This window comes from Pongo pygmaeus, chromosome 4, assembly GCF_028885625.2.
Source record: "Pongo pygmaeus isolate AG05252 chromosome 4, NHGRI_mPonPyg2-v2.0_pri, whole genome shotgun sequence".
NCBI lineage: Eukaryota > Metazoa > Chordata > Mammalia > Primates > Hominidae > Pongo > Pongo pygmaeus.
The window spans coordinates 112,496,796-112,510,609 of record NC_072377.2 but is presented as its reverse complement, the minus strand read 5'-3'; the positions used below and the strand labels follow the sequence as shown (position 1 = coordinate 112,510,609).

Genomic DNA, 13,814 nt, shown 5'->3' with positions numbered 1-13,814 from the left:
GGGTTAAAAATAGTATTATGCATACCTTCTGTTTATTATACTTCCTTTGGAAATGGCATTTAAGGTTTCTTGGCTCAGAGTGGATTATTTATTCAACAGATGAATATCCTTAAATTTAAACCTTATGTATGAATTAACTGAAAGCTTGGTATGAGAAGAAATTTGGGAAGACTCTATCCTAAATAGTGAGTACTGGATGTGTCAGTACAACTTATATATTAAGAATGTTACCAACTTACAAGGGAGCCTATTTTGTTTGCAAAGGCATATTGTGCAAAAAGTCTTATTTGTTTTAATATTTTTCTTGATTCATTTCTGCTATTTACAGGATTATTTACTAGCAAAGCATTTCATGAAGTTCTTAAACAAATTAATCTTTTATGAAGAAATATATATTTTGTGTATATAGCATGATTTTATTTACTTTGATGGAAATTTCTCAGCAATTTATTTTTCACAATGAAACATTTTAAAAAGGTGTATGTATTTATTAAGAACTGGATTAAATCTATTTCATATTTAATTCTGATATAACACAAATAGGTAGTAGTTTAGCAGACTTCTTAGGGTATACCTAGTAATTTTTGTGAAAAAGAATAAGATCGTAGTCATGGTTGAAGTAGAGAAGGAGCAACATTTAATATGCCAATCAAGTATTATGAATTTATCTTACATTTACAACTTTGAGAGTAATTATGTAAATCTTCTCTAGAATGTGAGGTATTTTGGAGCCTGTTACTTAGATGTTTCCTTCAGATATTTATGGTTTCTGAATTATGAATTAGTTACATGTGAGGTAATATTCTGATAAAAGTAGCAAAACAAATTTTTTTCCCTTAGGTAGTTTTCTTCTTAAGTAATTACATAGGATCTCATTGCAGTGTAGAGAATATTTTTCTGTACTTAAGACCGCTACAGCTAGGTATGTCTGATTTCATAATAGACTCTTTCCTCTGATGGAATAGTGTTATGGGTATAGTAGAAGAGAATGGCTTTCATATATACCTAAAATAGAAATTAAGTTTTATGAAACAATACATATCCTTATGTGCAATGCACATGGATATTATCTATTCTGTTCTATACTATTATGTTAAATGTTGGCCTTGACCCATTCACTAAATTAATTTTATGACCTAGTGATATTTCATAAATCTGACTATGGATTTATATTATGGTTTTAGTAAACTGACAGTGTTATGTTAAAATGTATAATAGAGTTACGAAAGCCTAAGAGGGAACTAGTCATAATTGATGATTTGCCTGGGACTGTTATTTTTTTCTTGAACTCATTAATTTAGCAATTGACTGAATTGTTAATTCTACAGATTAAGTTGTTTCTGTTTTTTCCCTCTTCTGTCAGTAAGAATTGAGAAATGTTTTAGATTGATATATGTAAATTTTATTGATAATTTCTTTAGAATATATTTTCTTTATAACTGCTATAATTTTGATTGACTTTAGCGGATACCAAATATGTGTGCCTTTTGAATTCTGTCAGTTTGTTTACAAAAACAGTTGCTTATAGCATTTCAATTTGGAGCTCTAATAGATGTAGACTCTAATGTTTTAACTATCGGATTCTGCTTAACAATATTTCTTAAGCATGGTGAAGCACCTAAAAAAATCAGGCTGGTTTTGGTTGAATACTATCCTCTTTGTGAAATACCACCCTGAAATATTTATATTTTTATTTTCATAATAGTCACTCAAAATAATTTTACCAGTGGAATGTGTTCCTATTGTATATATCTTTTAAAACTACAATCATGTATCTAGGGGAAAAATCTATTTAAGAATAAAGGGCTGTTTCAATTTTCCTAATATTTTGTTATCATCTAGCACTTGCCAGCAAATAAATGATAATAGTAGTCAAAGTATTAAAATACATCTAAGAAATTGTATACATTAAGTTACTATATTAATGTGACTCAATTATATGCAGTTTTAGCAGTTTAACACTCCAGCTCATGGAGCTCAGTAGAAATTTCTGTAAATAAGTCGCTGTAGGCTTTTTTCAGATAAAATGGTACAAAAATAATAAATGTTACATTAGTACATTTTGATCTGGCTATGCTATCAATTTTTAGGTCTTTAAAAATAACTACTTAGAGTACTATCAGCAAAATGTTGGAGCAGGCAGCTCCAAAACCCTACCTCTCCACAAAAACATTGAAAAACAAGCCTAAACTATCGGATCCAACTTTGTCAGAACTCTGGAAACGTCAAAGGTTTATAGCAACCAAAGGAATGCTGAGACAAGAAAAATGCAACTGAAAGGTGGAAAGAATGCTTTGTGGCTTTTTTACTTGCCTGTGCCTCACCCATTCCCCAGCTTGGCAACAGTCTTGAAGATAACAGTCCGAGTTCCCAGTGTGGGACCCAGATCCCTGGTTCCAGAGGGAGCAGAGCAGACCTAATTTGCAAATTATTCATTTGTCTGATCAACCTACCTGAGAGCTATTTGAAGGGCTGATGCAGGTGCTTATATATCTGTTTTACCTAATTTAGAACCCAGTCAGGGAGGAAAATTAGTGGGCATTGATTGAACACAGTATAAGGCAAATGAAAAAAACTTGCTTTTGGGCAAGCTTCTTTGGGCAATAGATTATGGTGAGACATACAATTGACCTAGGACAAAGAGCCTGGGAGAGAGTTTCTTTTTATTTTTGTTTTTGTTTTGAAATTAGGACAATCAGCCTCAGTGTATAGAAGGGAATTTAGAAAGCCACATGCATGCCCAGGGCAGGACACATGTTCAGGAAAGACCTAAGAAGACTGTAAACTTTATCACTGTGTGCTTGCTAGGTCCAGTACAAGCAAGAAGTAAAGGCCAAGGCAGAGTTGTGAATGGTATGGCTAAGTCTTAAAGAAATATCCCAGCACAGAGCCAGTCTGCAAAGACTTGGATAAGTGCTTTTGTTTTTTGTTTTAGTTTTGTTTTTAAGCTTTGGCATCCAAGGAAATCTCTTTTGAAACACTGGCTGAACACAAGCTAAGCCTTGATTAATCAAAAACAGTGAAGCGTAGGGAAGTGGGGAGAATCTAATTTCCCAAGTTACCACATTATAATCCAATATTTTAATATTTAGTTTTCAACAAGAAATTACAAGGCATGCAAAGAAAAAAGTATTGCCCGTTAAAACAAAAAAGAATAAATAGAACCCATTCTTGAGGAAGCCTGGACATTGGATTTACTAAAGATTTTACTAAAGATTTTAAATCCATTATCTGAAGTATGCTCAAAGACATAAAGGAAACCGTGGCCAAAGAAATGAAGGAAATTAGGAAAATAATGTATGAACAAATTGAGAATATCAATGAAGAGCTAGAAATTATGGAAAGAACCAAATAGAAATTCTGGAGCTGAGAAGTACAATAACTGAAATAAAAAATTTACCAGAGGGATTCAAGAGCTGAAGTGAGCAGGTGGAAGAAAGAAGATAGGACAATTGAATTTATTGAGTCTAAGAAAGAGAAAAAAAAGAGTGAAGAAAAATAAGTAGAGCCTAAGAGATGGGTGGGACATCCATCAAGCAGAAAAACATTCACATTTTGGTAATTCCAGAAAGAAAGGAGAAATAAAAGGGGCAGGAAGGGTATTTGCAGAAATAATGGCCCAAACTTCCTAAATTTGGTGGAAGATATGCATCTATACGTCCAAGAAACTCAACAAATTCAGGGAGGATAATGTCAAAGAGATATACACTGAGACACATTATAGTATAATTGTCAGAAGTCAAAGACAGAATCTTCAGAGCAGCGAAAGATAAGTGACTCATCACATACAAGCACTCCTCAATAAGATTTACAACTGTTTTATCATCAGAAACTATGGAAGCCAGAAAGCTGTGGGCTAACAATATTTAAAGTGTCGAAAGAAAAAAAAGTCAAGCAAGAATTCTATATTTGTCAAAACTGTTAAAGAATAGGGGGGCACTCAAGGGGACATTAAGATATTTCCAGATAAGCAAAAGCTAAAGGAGTTTGTTACTAATAGATCTGCCCTACAAGAAATGCTAACGGGAGTCCTCCAGGCTGAAATAAGATGCTAGACGGTAATTGAAAGCCATATGAAGAATAAAGAAAACTGATAAAAATAACTACATAGAGGTTGAAAGGATGGAAAAAGATATTCCACACCAGAAGAGAACTATAATAGCTGTTTTATTATCCAAAAAACAGATTTTAAGTCCAAAAGGGATCCAAGAGACAGAATTATTATATATTGATAATAAAATATTAATCTTTCAGGAAGATATAGCAATTATAACCATATATGTACCTAACAACAGAATCCCTAAAATATATATAGCAAAAATTGAAAGACTTGGAGAGAGGAACAGACAGTTGTACATTAATCGTTTGAGACTTAAGTAATTCACTTTCAATAATGAATAGCACAACCAGGAAGAAGATTAACAAAGAAGCAGAGGATGAACAGTACCATGAACGCATTGCACCTAGCAGATATGTACAGTACACTCAACAACAAAAGAATACACGTTCTTCTCAAGTGCACATGGAACAGTCTCACAAATAGACCATATGTTTGATCACAAAACAAGTTTTATACATTTAAAAAAGATTGAAATCATACAGTGTGTCTTCCCTAACCATAATGGAATGAATCTGGAAATCAATAATAGAAGGAAAATTGGAAAATACACAGATATGTAGAAATTAAATAACAGAGTCTTGTACAACCAATGGATTATAGAAGAAATTACAAGGGAAATTAGAAAATATCTTGAGATGAGTGAAAATGAAAACACAGCGTTCCAAAACTCAAGGGATGTAGCAAAAGCAGTGCTCAGAGGGCAGTTTATAGCTGTACAAGCTTACATTAAAAAAGAAGATCTGAAAGCAGTAATCAAAGCGTACACCTTGAGAAAGAAGAGCAGACTAAACCCAAAGTTCGTTGAGGGAAGGAAATAATGACCAGAGCAGAGATAAACATGATAGAGGACAGAAAAGCTATGGAAAAAAATTATTGAAAATCAAACTAGGTTCTTCGAAAAGATTTTTAAAAACCCTGACAAACATTTAACTAGATTGACTAAGAAAAAAAGACTCAAATTATTAAATCATAAATGAAAGAGTAGACATTACTACTGACTTTATAGAAATAAAAAGGATTGTATGAGAAAACCATGAATAACTGCATACCAACAAATTGGATAGCCTAGAAGAAATGGAAAAATTTCTAGAAATACAGAAACCAGAAAAACTGACCCAAGAAGTAGAAATTCTGAGTTCCAGCTACTCAGGAGCCTGAGGCAGGAGGATTGCTTGAGCCCAGGAGGTTGAGGCTATATTCACTGCACTCCAGCTAGGGCAATATAGCAAGACCCCATCTCTTAACAAAAAAAGAAAAAGGTAGAAAATTGGAATATATTTATAATAAATAAGGAGATTGAATCAGTTAAAAAAATTTCCAGTGAAGAAAGACTAAGGACCATAGCTTTACTGATGAATGTTTTCAAATATTTAAAGAAGAATTAACACCAGTCCTTCTCAAACGCTTTCAAAAAAATTGAAGAGGAGGCAACACTTCCTAACTTATTCTGTGGGGCTAGCATTAGCCAGCCCAAGACCCTACAAAAATGAAACTACAAAACAAACAAAAAACAGCTACAGACAAGTATCTTTAACGAGTATGTAAAAATCTTCAAAATGCTAGCAAACTGAATTCAGCACACCGTAATCTACTATGATTTATCCAAGGAGTACAAGGGTGGCTCAGCATACAAATATCAATCAATGTAATATACCACATTAAGAGAATGAAAGGAAAAAAAATCATCTTAATTGGTGTACAAAAGCATTTGGTGAAATAAGCAACCTTTCTTGAAAAAACAAAACAAAACAAAAACCTATCAAACTAGGAATAGAGTGATGCTTCCTCATCATAATAAAGACCATATGTGACAAACCCACAGCTGACATATTCAGTGATAAAAGGTGGAAAACTTTTTCCTTAAGATCAAGAATAAGACAAGAATGCCTGCTTTTGGCAATCCTGTTTTACATTGTGCTGAAAGTTCTAAGGAGCAATTTGGCAAGAAAAAGAAATAAAGTGCTTCCAAATTGGAAAGGAAGAAGTAAAACTATTTGTATTCGAAGATGACATTATTTTATGAATAGAAAACCCCAGAGAAACCACAAAAAACGCATTTGAACTAATAAGTGATTTCAGCAGAGTGGCAGGATGCAAAATCAAAATACAAAAAAATCAGTTGTATTTCTACACACCCCAAAAGAAATAGAATCCAAACGATTTCATTTACAACGGCATCCAAAACTATAAATTTCCCTTTAAACACTGCTTTTGCTGTATCTCATAAATTTTGATGTTTTATTTTTATTTTCATTTAGTTCAAAATATTTTAAAATTTCTTCTGAAGTTTCTTCTTTTGCCCACATGTTATTAAGAAACGTGTCATTCATGTATACCTATGTAACAAACCTGCACGTTGTACACGTGTACCCTAGAACTTAAAGTAAAATTAAAAAAAAAAAAGTGTTATTTAAATCTCTACGTTTTTTGGGAATATTTTCATCATTTTCCTGTAATTGATTTTTATTTTATTTCTATTGTAGTCTGAGAGCAGACATTGTATAATTTTTATTCTTTTAAATTTGTGAATGTGTGTTTTATGACCTGGAATGCGGTCTGTCTTGGTGAATATTCCATGTGAGTTAGAGAAGAATGTGTATTCTACTACTGGATGAAGTGGTCTCTAGATATCCATTATATCCAATTAATGGTTTCATTGAGTTGAACTATGCCTTTACTAATTTTCTGCCTGCTGGATCTTTCCATTTCAGATAGAAGGATATTAAGGTCTCTAATAGTGAAGTTGTCCATTTTTCCTTGTAGTTCTAACAGTTTTTGCTTCACATATTCTGACACTCTTGTGAGATGAATATATGTTAAGGATTATTATGTCTTCCTGGAGTATTGTCCCTTTTGTCATTATGTATGTCTCTCTTTATCCCTGATAACTTTTCTTCTTCTGAAGTCTGCTCTGTCTGAAGTTATTATAGCTGTTCCCAGTTTTATTTTAGTAAATAATTGTAATTCTTCTTAAGCATTTCTGAAGGATTGCTTTTAAGTACTTTTTCTCTCAATTTACAACTCTCTTAATTTACAGTTTTGTTCACTGTTCAGATCACTTTTGAATTCATTGAAATTTTGAAATTTTGTTTGCTGCCTAATTTTTGTGAATGCTCTTTTGACTTTTAAAAGCCTTTAAAAGAGGAGTTTTGGGTTCATTTCAGAATTGAGAAATTTTGCATATTTCCTACATACTCCTATTCCTCACATGCATAGCCCCTCCCATTATCAGTATCCCTCACCAGAGTGACACATTTATTATAATCAATAAATCTTCATTGATATATCTTTATTTCCAAATCCCATAATTTATGTTAGGGTTCACTCTTGGTATTGTACATTCTATGAGTTTGGACAAATATATAATGACATGTATCTACCATTATAGATACAGTATAGAGTATTTTCACTGCTCTAAAAATCCTCTGTGTTCTGCCTATTTATTCACTCCTCCCCTCTAACTCCTGGCAACCCCAGATGTTTTTATTGTCTTTGTAAACTCTTCCGGAATGTTTATTATTCCAGTTGGAATCATATAGTATGTAACCCCTTTAGATTGGATTCCTTCACTTAGTAGTATGCAGTTAAGGTTCTTCCATGTCTTTTCATAGCTCATTTATTTTTAGCAATGAATAATATCCTATTGCCTGTTATGTACCACAGTTTATCCATTCAAATACTGAAGGACATTTTGGGCATGTCCAAGTTCTGGTAATTATAAATAAAACTACTATAAACTTTTGTGTGTAGGTTTTTGCATGGGCATAATTGTTTCAACTTTTTTGGATACAAACCAAGGTGCATGATTGCTGGATCATGTGGTAAGCGTCTTCAGCTATAATAATGAATTCATCTGTTTCTCCTTTTAGTTCTGTCATTTTTTGCTTCACATATTCTGACGCTCTGTTGTTAGGTACATATGTCTTAAAGATTTCTGGGTTTTTTTGGAGTGTTGACTCCTTTATCATTAAGTCATGTCCCCCTTTATCGCTGATAACATTCTTTGCTTTGAAGCCTGCTCTGTCTGAACTCAATATAGCTACTTCTGCTTTCTTTTGATTAGTATTAATATGGCATATCTTTCTTCATCCATTTACTTTTAATTTATATATTTCTGTCTATTTAAAGTAGATTTCTTGTAGACAACATAGAGTTGGGTCTTGTTTTTTGATCCGTTTTGACAATCTGTCTTTTAGTTGGTGTTTTTAGACCACTGATGTTTAAAGAGATTATTTCTGTAGTTGGATTAATATCTACGATATCTGTTAATGTTTACTATTTGCTGCCCTAGTTCTTTGCTAATATTTTTGTCTTCCATACTTTTTCTGCCTTTTGTGGTTGTAATTGAGCATTTTAATCATTCAGTTTTCTCTCCTTAGCAATCAATCATAGTTGGTTTTTTTTCTTTTACTTTTTAAAGTGGTTATCCTGGAATTCACAATATACATTTATAACCAACTCCACTTTCAAATAACTTTGTACTGCATCACAGGTAGTGAAAATATCTTATAATAACAAAATATTTTAAAGTTTTCTGGCTGGGTGCGGTGGCTCATGTCTGAAATTCCAGCACTTTGGGAGGCTGAAACAGGTGGCTTACCTGAGGTCAGGAGTTCGAGACCAGCCTGGCCAACATGGCAAAACCCCGTCTCTACTAAAAATACAAAAATTAGCCAGGTGTGGTGGTGCACGGCTGTAATTCCAGCTATTCAGGAGGCTGAGGCACAAGAATTGCTTGAACCCGGGAGGCGGAGGTTGCAGTGAGCCAAGATCACGCCACCGCGCTCTAGGCTAGGGGCAGAGTGAGACTGTCTCAAAAATAAATAAATAAATAAATAAAGTTTTTCATCCCTTATATTATTGATATTATTTACTTCACATATATAAGCATATATATCTGTGTGTATATGCTGAAATACATCGTTATTATTTTGAGGAAATTGTTATCTGCTAGCTTAATTAAGAATAAGGAAAATAAAAGTTTTTATTTTACCTTCATTATTCTTTCTCTGATGCATTCTTTTTTTGTATTGATCCAAGTTTTTGACCTGTGTCATTTTCCTTGTTTCTGAAAAACTTCTTTTATCGTTTTTTGCAAGGCAGGTCTAGTGGCAACAAATTCCCTCATTTTTTGTTTGAGAAAGTCTTTATTTCTCCTTCACTTTTGAAAGATAATTTCACAGGCTACAGAATTCTAGGTTGTTGGGGTTTTTTTTCACTCGAAACTTTAAATATTTCACTCTACTTTCTTCTTGATTGCGTGGTTTCTAAGGAAAAGTTAGATATAATTTTTATTTTTGCCCCTCTGTAGGTAAGGTGTTTTTATCCTGTGGCTTCTTTCTAGATTTCTTACTTTTTTTTTCTTTTTTTTTTAAACCTTTTATTTCTTGTAGTTTGAAAATGATATGCCTAGGTGTAGTTTTTTCTTTGTTTGTTTGCAGTTTTCCTTCATGGTATTCTTTGAACTTCTTGGGTCTGTAGTTTGGTATCTGATCTTAATTTGGGTAAATTATTAGTCACGAGTGCTTCAAATGTTTCTCTGTTCCTGTCTCTGTTTCTTTTCTTGGCATTCACTTTTCACTTATGTTATACCTTTTGTAGTTGTTCTGTGGTTCTTAGATATTCTGTTCATTTTTATTCAGTCTTTTTTCTACTGATTTTCAGTTTTGGAACTTTCTATTATATTCTCAAACTCAGACTTTTTCCTTAACCATGTCCCATCTACTAAGGTATCTTTTTATAGTGCCTATTGGTGCTTGCATGTTGCCTACTTTTCCCATTAAAGCTCTTAACATATTAATCATAGTTTTAAAAAATTTCTGGCCTGGTAATTCCAACATTCCTGCTGTATCTGGCTCTGGTTCTAATGCTTTTTTCAGTCTCCTGAAATTGTCTTTTCCTTGTTAGTATGCCTTTTAATTTTTCATTGAAAGGTGGACATGATGCACAGGTTGAATGTCCCTAATTCAAAACTCCAAAATCCAGTATGTTCCAAGATTGGAAACTTTTTGAGTGCTGACATGATACTCAAAGGAAATACGCATTAGAACATTTCGGATTTTGGATTTTCAGATTAAGCATGCTTAACTGATAAATGTAATGCAAATATTCAAAAATCTGAAAAAAATTCAAGAATTAAAACGCTTCTGGTCCCAAACATTTTGGGATAAGGGATACTCAGCCTATACTGGGAAATGCAACTTTCATAAATGGGCCTTTGGTAATGTAGTGGTTAGGTGTGGGGAGAGGAGAAATGATCTATAGTTTTAGGATTAGGTTTTAATATTTTGGCAAGTCTGTGCCACTGGGTTACCTTTACCAGTGTTTCTTTTTTACCCCTTACCCTTAGGTGGGCTGGGATGGCTAGAGAGGGCTGGAGTTCGGTATATCCCTTTCCTTACATGGAAGGCTACAACTGGCTGGAGTTCAGTATTTCCCTTCCCCTAGGAAGGTTAGGCTCTGACAAAACTCCCACAGGTTAGGCTCTGGTAAAATAGTTCCTCCTGAGGACAGGCCTTGTTAAAAATAATAGAATGCTCTGGCATATTTCAAAATGGTTACTTTTCTCCTCTCATTGCTGTATGCATGAGGTGATTTCTCTCCAGTATTCTCCATGAAGACCTGGTAGAGCTCCTGTAGATAAGACTCACAAAAGCATGAGTGTTGTCTTATAACTAGGTCCCCCTGGAATTTTTAATTATCAGACTTATCCACGCTGTGCCTCCAGTATTTTGTCAAATGCAGAGTTCAGGTTTTCCTACTCTAGCCTTGGTTCCCACTGAGGTTTCTGGTAGTAGTTTCTCTTCTGGTGAGTTGTGCTTCTCTGCATCTGCCTGTCTCTGCAGTTTTGTGGCAGTGGTTTGGTCTGTGTCTTCATTTCTCTGATGGATCTAAAAAGAATTGTTAATTTTTCAGTGTGTTCAGCTTTTTATGTTTTAGAACAGAGTGGCAACTTCTAAACTCCTTACATGCGAGACTGAAAACCAGAAATCTTTTCTTTTAAAGCAAGCGTTACAGTTACTGAATGATCATCCTTTCTTGTTTGTGTTCAGTTTTATGCTTTATTATGTGGAAAGCCCAAGGTGTTTCCCAAATCCCTCTAACTTGGATCATCTAGAATAGGCCTTATTCTAGGGCATAGTTCTTGCTCCCAAGATACCATCTTTTTGGTGTCTCAGCTGGACGCCAGGGCACTTAACAGGATTTCTCCCTTTTGACAGAGTAGAGCTCCAGTGTCTCTAGCACTGTCTTCCTGGATAGATAATTTTTTATTTAAAAGAATTGTATTCGTCCAGGCGCAGTGGCTCACGCCTGTAATCCCAGCACTTTGGGAGGCTGAGGCAGGCAGATGATGAGGTCAGGAGTTCGAGACCAGCCTGGCCAACATAGTGAAACTCCATGTCTACTAAAAATACAAAAATCAGCCTGGGGTCGTGGCGGGTGCCTGTAGTCCCAGCTACTCGGGAGGCTGAGGCAGGAGAATCGCTTGAAACCAGAAGGCAGAGGTTGCAGTGAGCCGAGATCGCACCACTGCACACCAGCCTGGGCGAAAGAGCGAAACTCCGTCTCAAAAAAAAAAAAAAAAAAAAAAAAAAGAATTGTATTCTATTTCTATGGTTTTTAGATAGAGTACTAATTGTGCTAGATTTAAGGCATCCTAATGGTGATGCTTTTGTAGGATTTGGTTGATGCCCTCTGAATGTTTTTCTGTGGGTCATAGATGAATACAACATTGAGAAATTTAAAGACTATCAGCCAAATTGTAAATATATCAGTTATAATGATTGACTTTACAGTGCTTGGATAGTCTGGAACTTAGGACATTTGTGGATGGCGTAATGGTGAGTAGTGCAGATAGGCACTGATTTGGGTCCGGTCTTGCTGGTTATATCCAGTGATGTCTAAAACAGAATATCAGTTTCTGCAGTGAGATTAAATGATGGTTTTACTCAGTAGTAGTAAATCATAATAGCACTGTTCCCCATATCTGACTTTACCTCACATGCTGGTAATTTCTGCATATGCCATCCGCATGGTTCTCATCTTTGTGTGGTTATCCATGTGGCCTGTATGAAAAGTCGTTTCTTTATAGATAAAGCCACCAAAGCTACTTTTCAATGTCAAAACACCATGTAGTCAGTTTAAATTATTTTCCCAGCCTGCTGCGCTGTGATTTACGTGTCTTAACCTGAGGTTCTACCAACTTGTCCACACACATTGATGTCTAAGACTTCACCAAAAACCACACTTATTCCTTCTGTTGATATGTAGATTCTCTTCTTTTATTTCTCCGTTTTTCTAGCTCATGTACTAACTGTTGAGGTCTCATGGGGCCTCCTATACACTGCTCAGGATGTTATCAAATTGATAAGTGTGACAAAGAAATAGTGATGAAGGAGCAAGATGTCAGCTTTAGCACTCAGAAAATCTAAGGTGGAGAATGTTGCTTACAAACAGTGCTAAATGGGATTGTTAACCTGACTCTGGAGTTTGGCTGACTAGTCATTGACTAACTAGGCTGACCAGCAGAGTGGCCCCAAATAGAGAAGTAAAGATTGCTTGCTCCCTGTGTGCAGTTTATTCACAAGGGGAAGAAGTATACATACGAGCTGAAAATATTCAGTTTATTAAATACAGAATAATCAGTGGAGAGACCGGGAATCAGACTAGTTGGGCTTCCTACAGAGTGAGAAAACATTTTCCCCTGCCATGTCTGTTTGTATTTTTTAAAAAACTTACTCACTTTTGACTGTTTATTGCTGATTCCTTGTATCAAAGATAAGGATTTAGCTCACTTATACTTCCTTCCCTGTGTCTTATCCTCTCATCCTTCCAACATAATTCTATTATAATTTTTGTTAAATAAGTATTCAGTATTTACATTCTATAATTATGTACCTACCTTTTTTCTCTAAAGCATTTTGTTTTCATTGAAATTAATAAATGTCTTTTTATTTCTTTACCTAGTTTTTATATTCTTAACACTAATGAAGACCAAAGCTTTCCTCCAGTTGCATTAGTATGTGTATATGTGAATACTTAATTACATTTACTGCCCTACAGCAGATTTGCCTGGGATAGTCTAGTCTGGACTTCTCGTATACAAGTGTGATTGCATTAGTGGTCATCTAAGTATCTTACCACCGTTATCCTTAAGATTTTCTTTCTCTTGCTTTTGGGTTAGATCTTCTGTTACCCAGATGTCATGTTTTCTTTCCCTTGGTGTATTCTCATGTTTTATAGAGCACAGATTCCAATACCTTCCTGATAAAGTGTATATGGGAGGTAAATCTTTTGATAACTTGTATGTCTGAAAACATCTCTAATTCTGCTTTTACACTTAATTCGTAGTCTGAATCCCGAGTACAGAATTCTAGGGTAGAAATAATTTATCTTCAGAATTTGATGGCATTGGACTGTTGCTTTCTTTTAGTTTTGTTAAGAAGTTTGTTGCATTTTCATCCTAATCCTTTCTATGAAGTTTCTCTCTCTAAGTCTGTAGAATCTCTTTAAACTCCTGTTTCTGAAACTTTATGATGATTTGCATTGCCATGTGTCTATTTTTGTCATTTGTACTGGACACGTGGATAAGCCCTTTCAGTCTGGAAGTTGATATCCTTTCATTCTGGAAAATGGGTTAGAAATGTTTATTTGAATTCCTCCATTTTCACTGTATAAACTTTCACAAATCCCC

The 13,814-nt window shown here is 34.5% G+C and overlaps 1 protein-coding gene across 3 annotated transcripts in view; it reads left to right on the top strand.

The window, feature by feature from the left end:
• FBXL17 (F-box and leucine rich repeat protein 17) overlaps positions 1-13,814 on the top strand; it is a 526,839-nt gene that overhangs the window by 18,037 nt on the left and 494,988 nt on the right. The window lies entirely within an intron of this gene.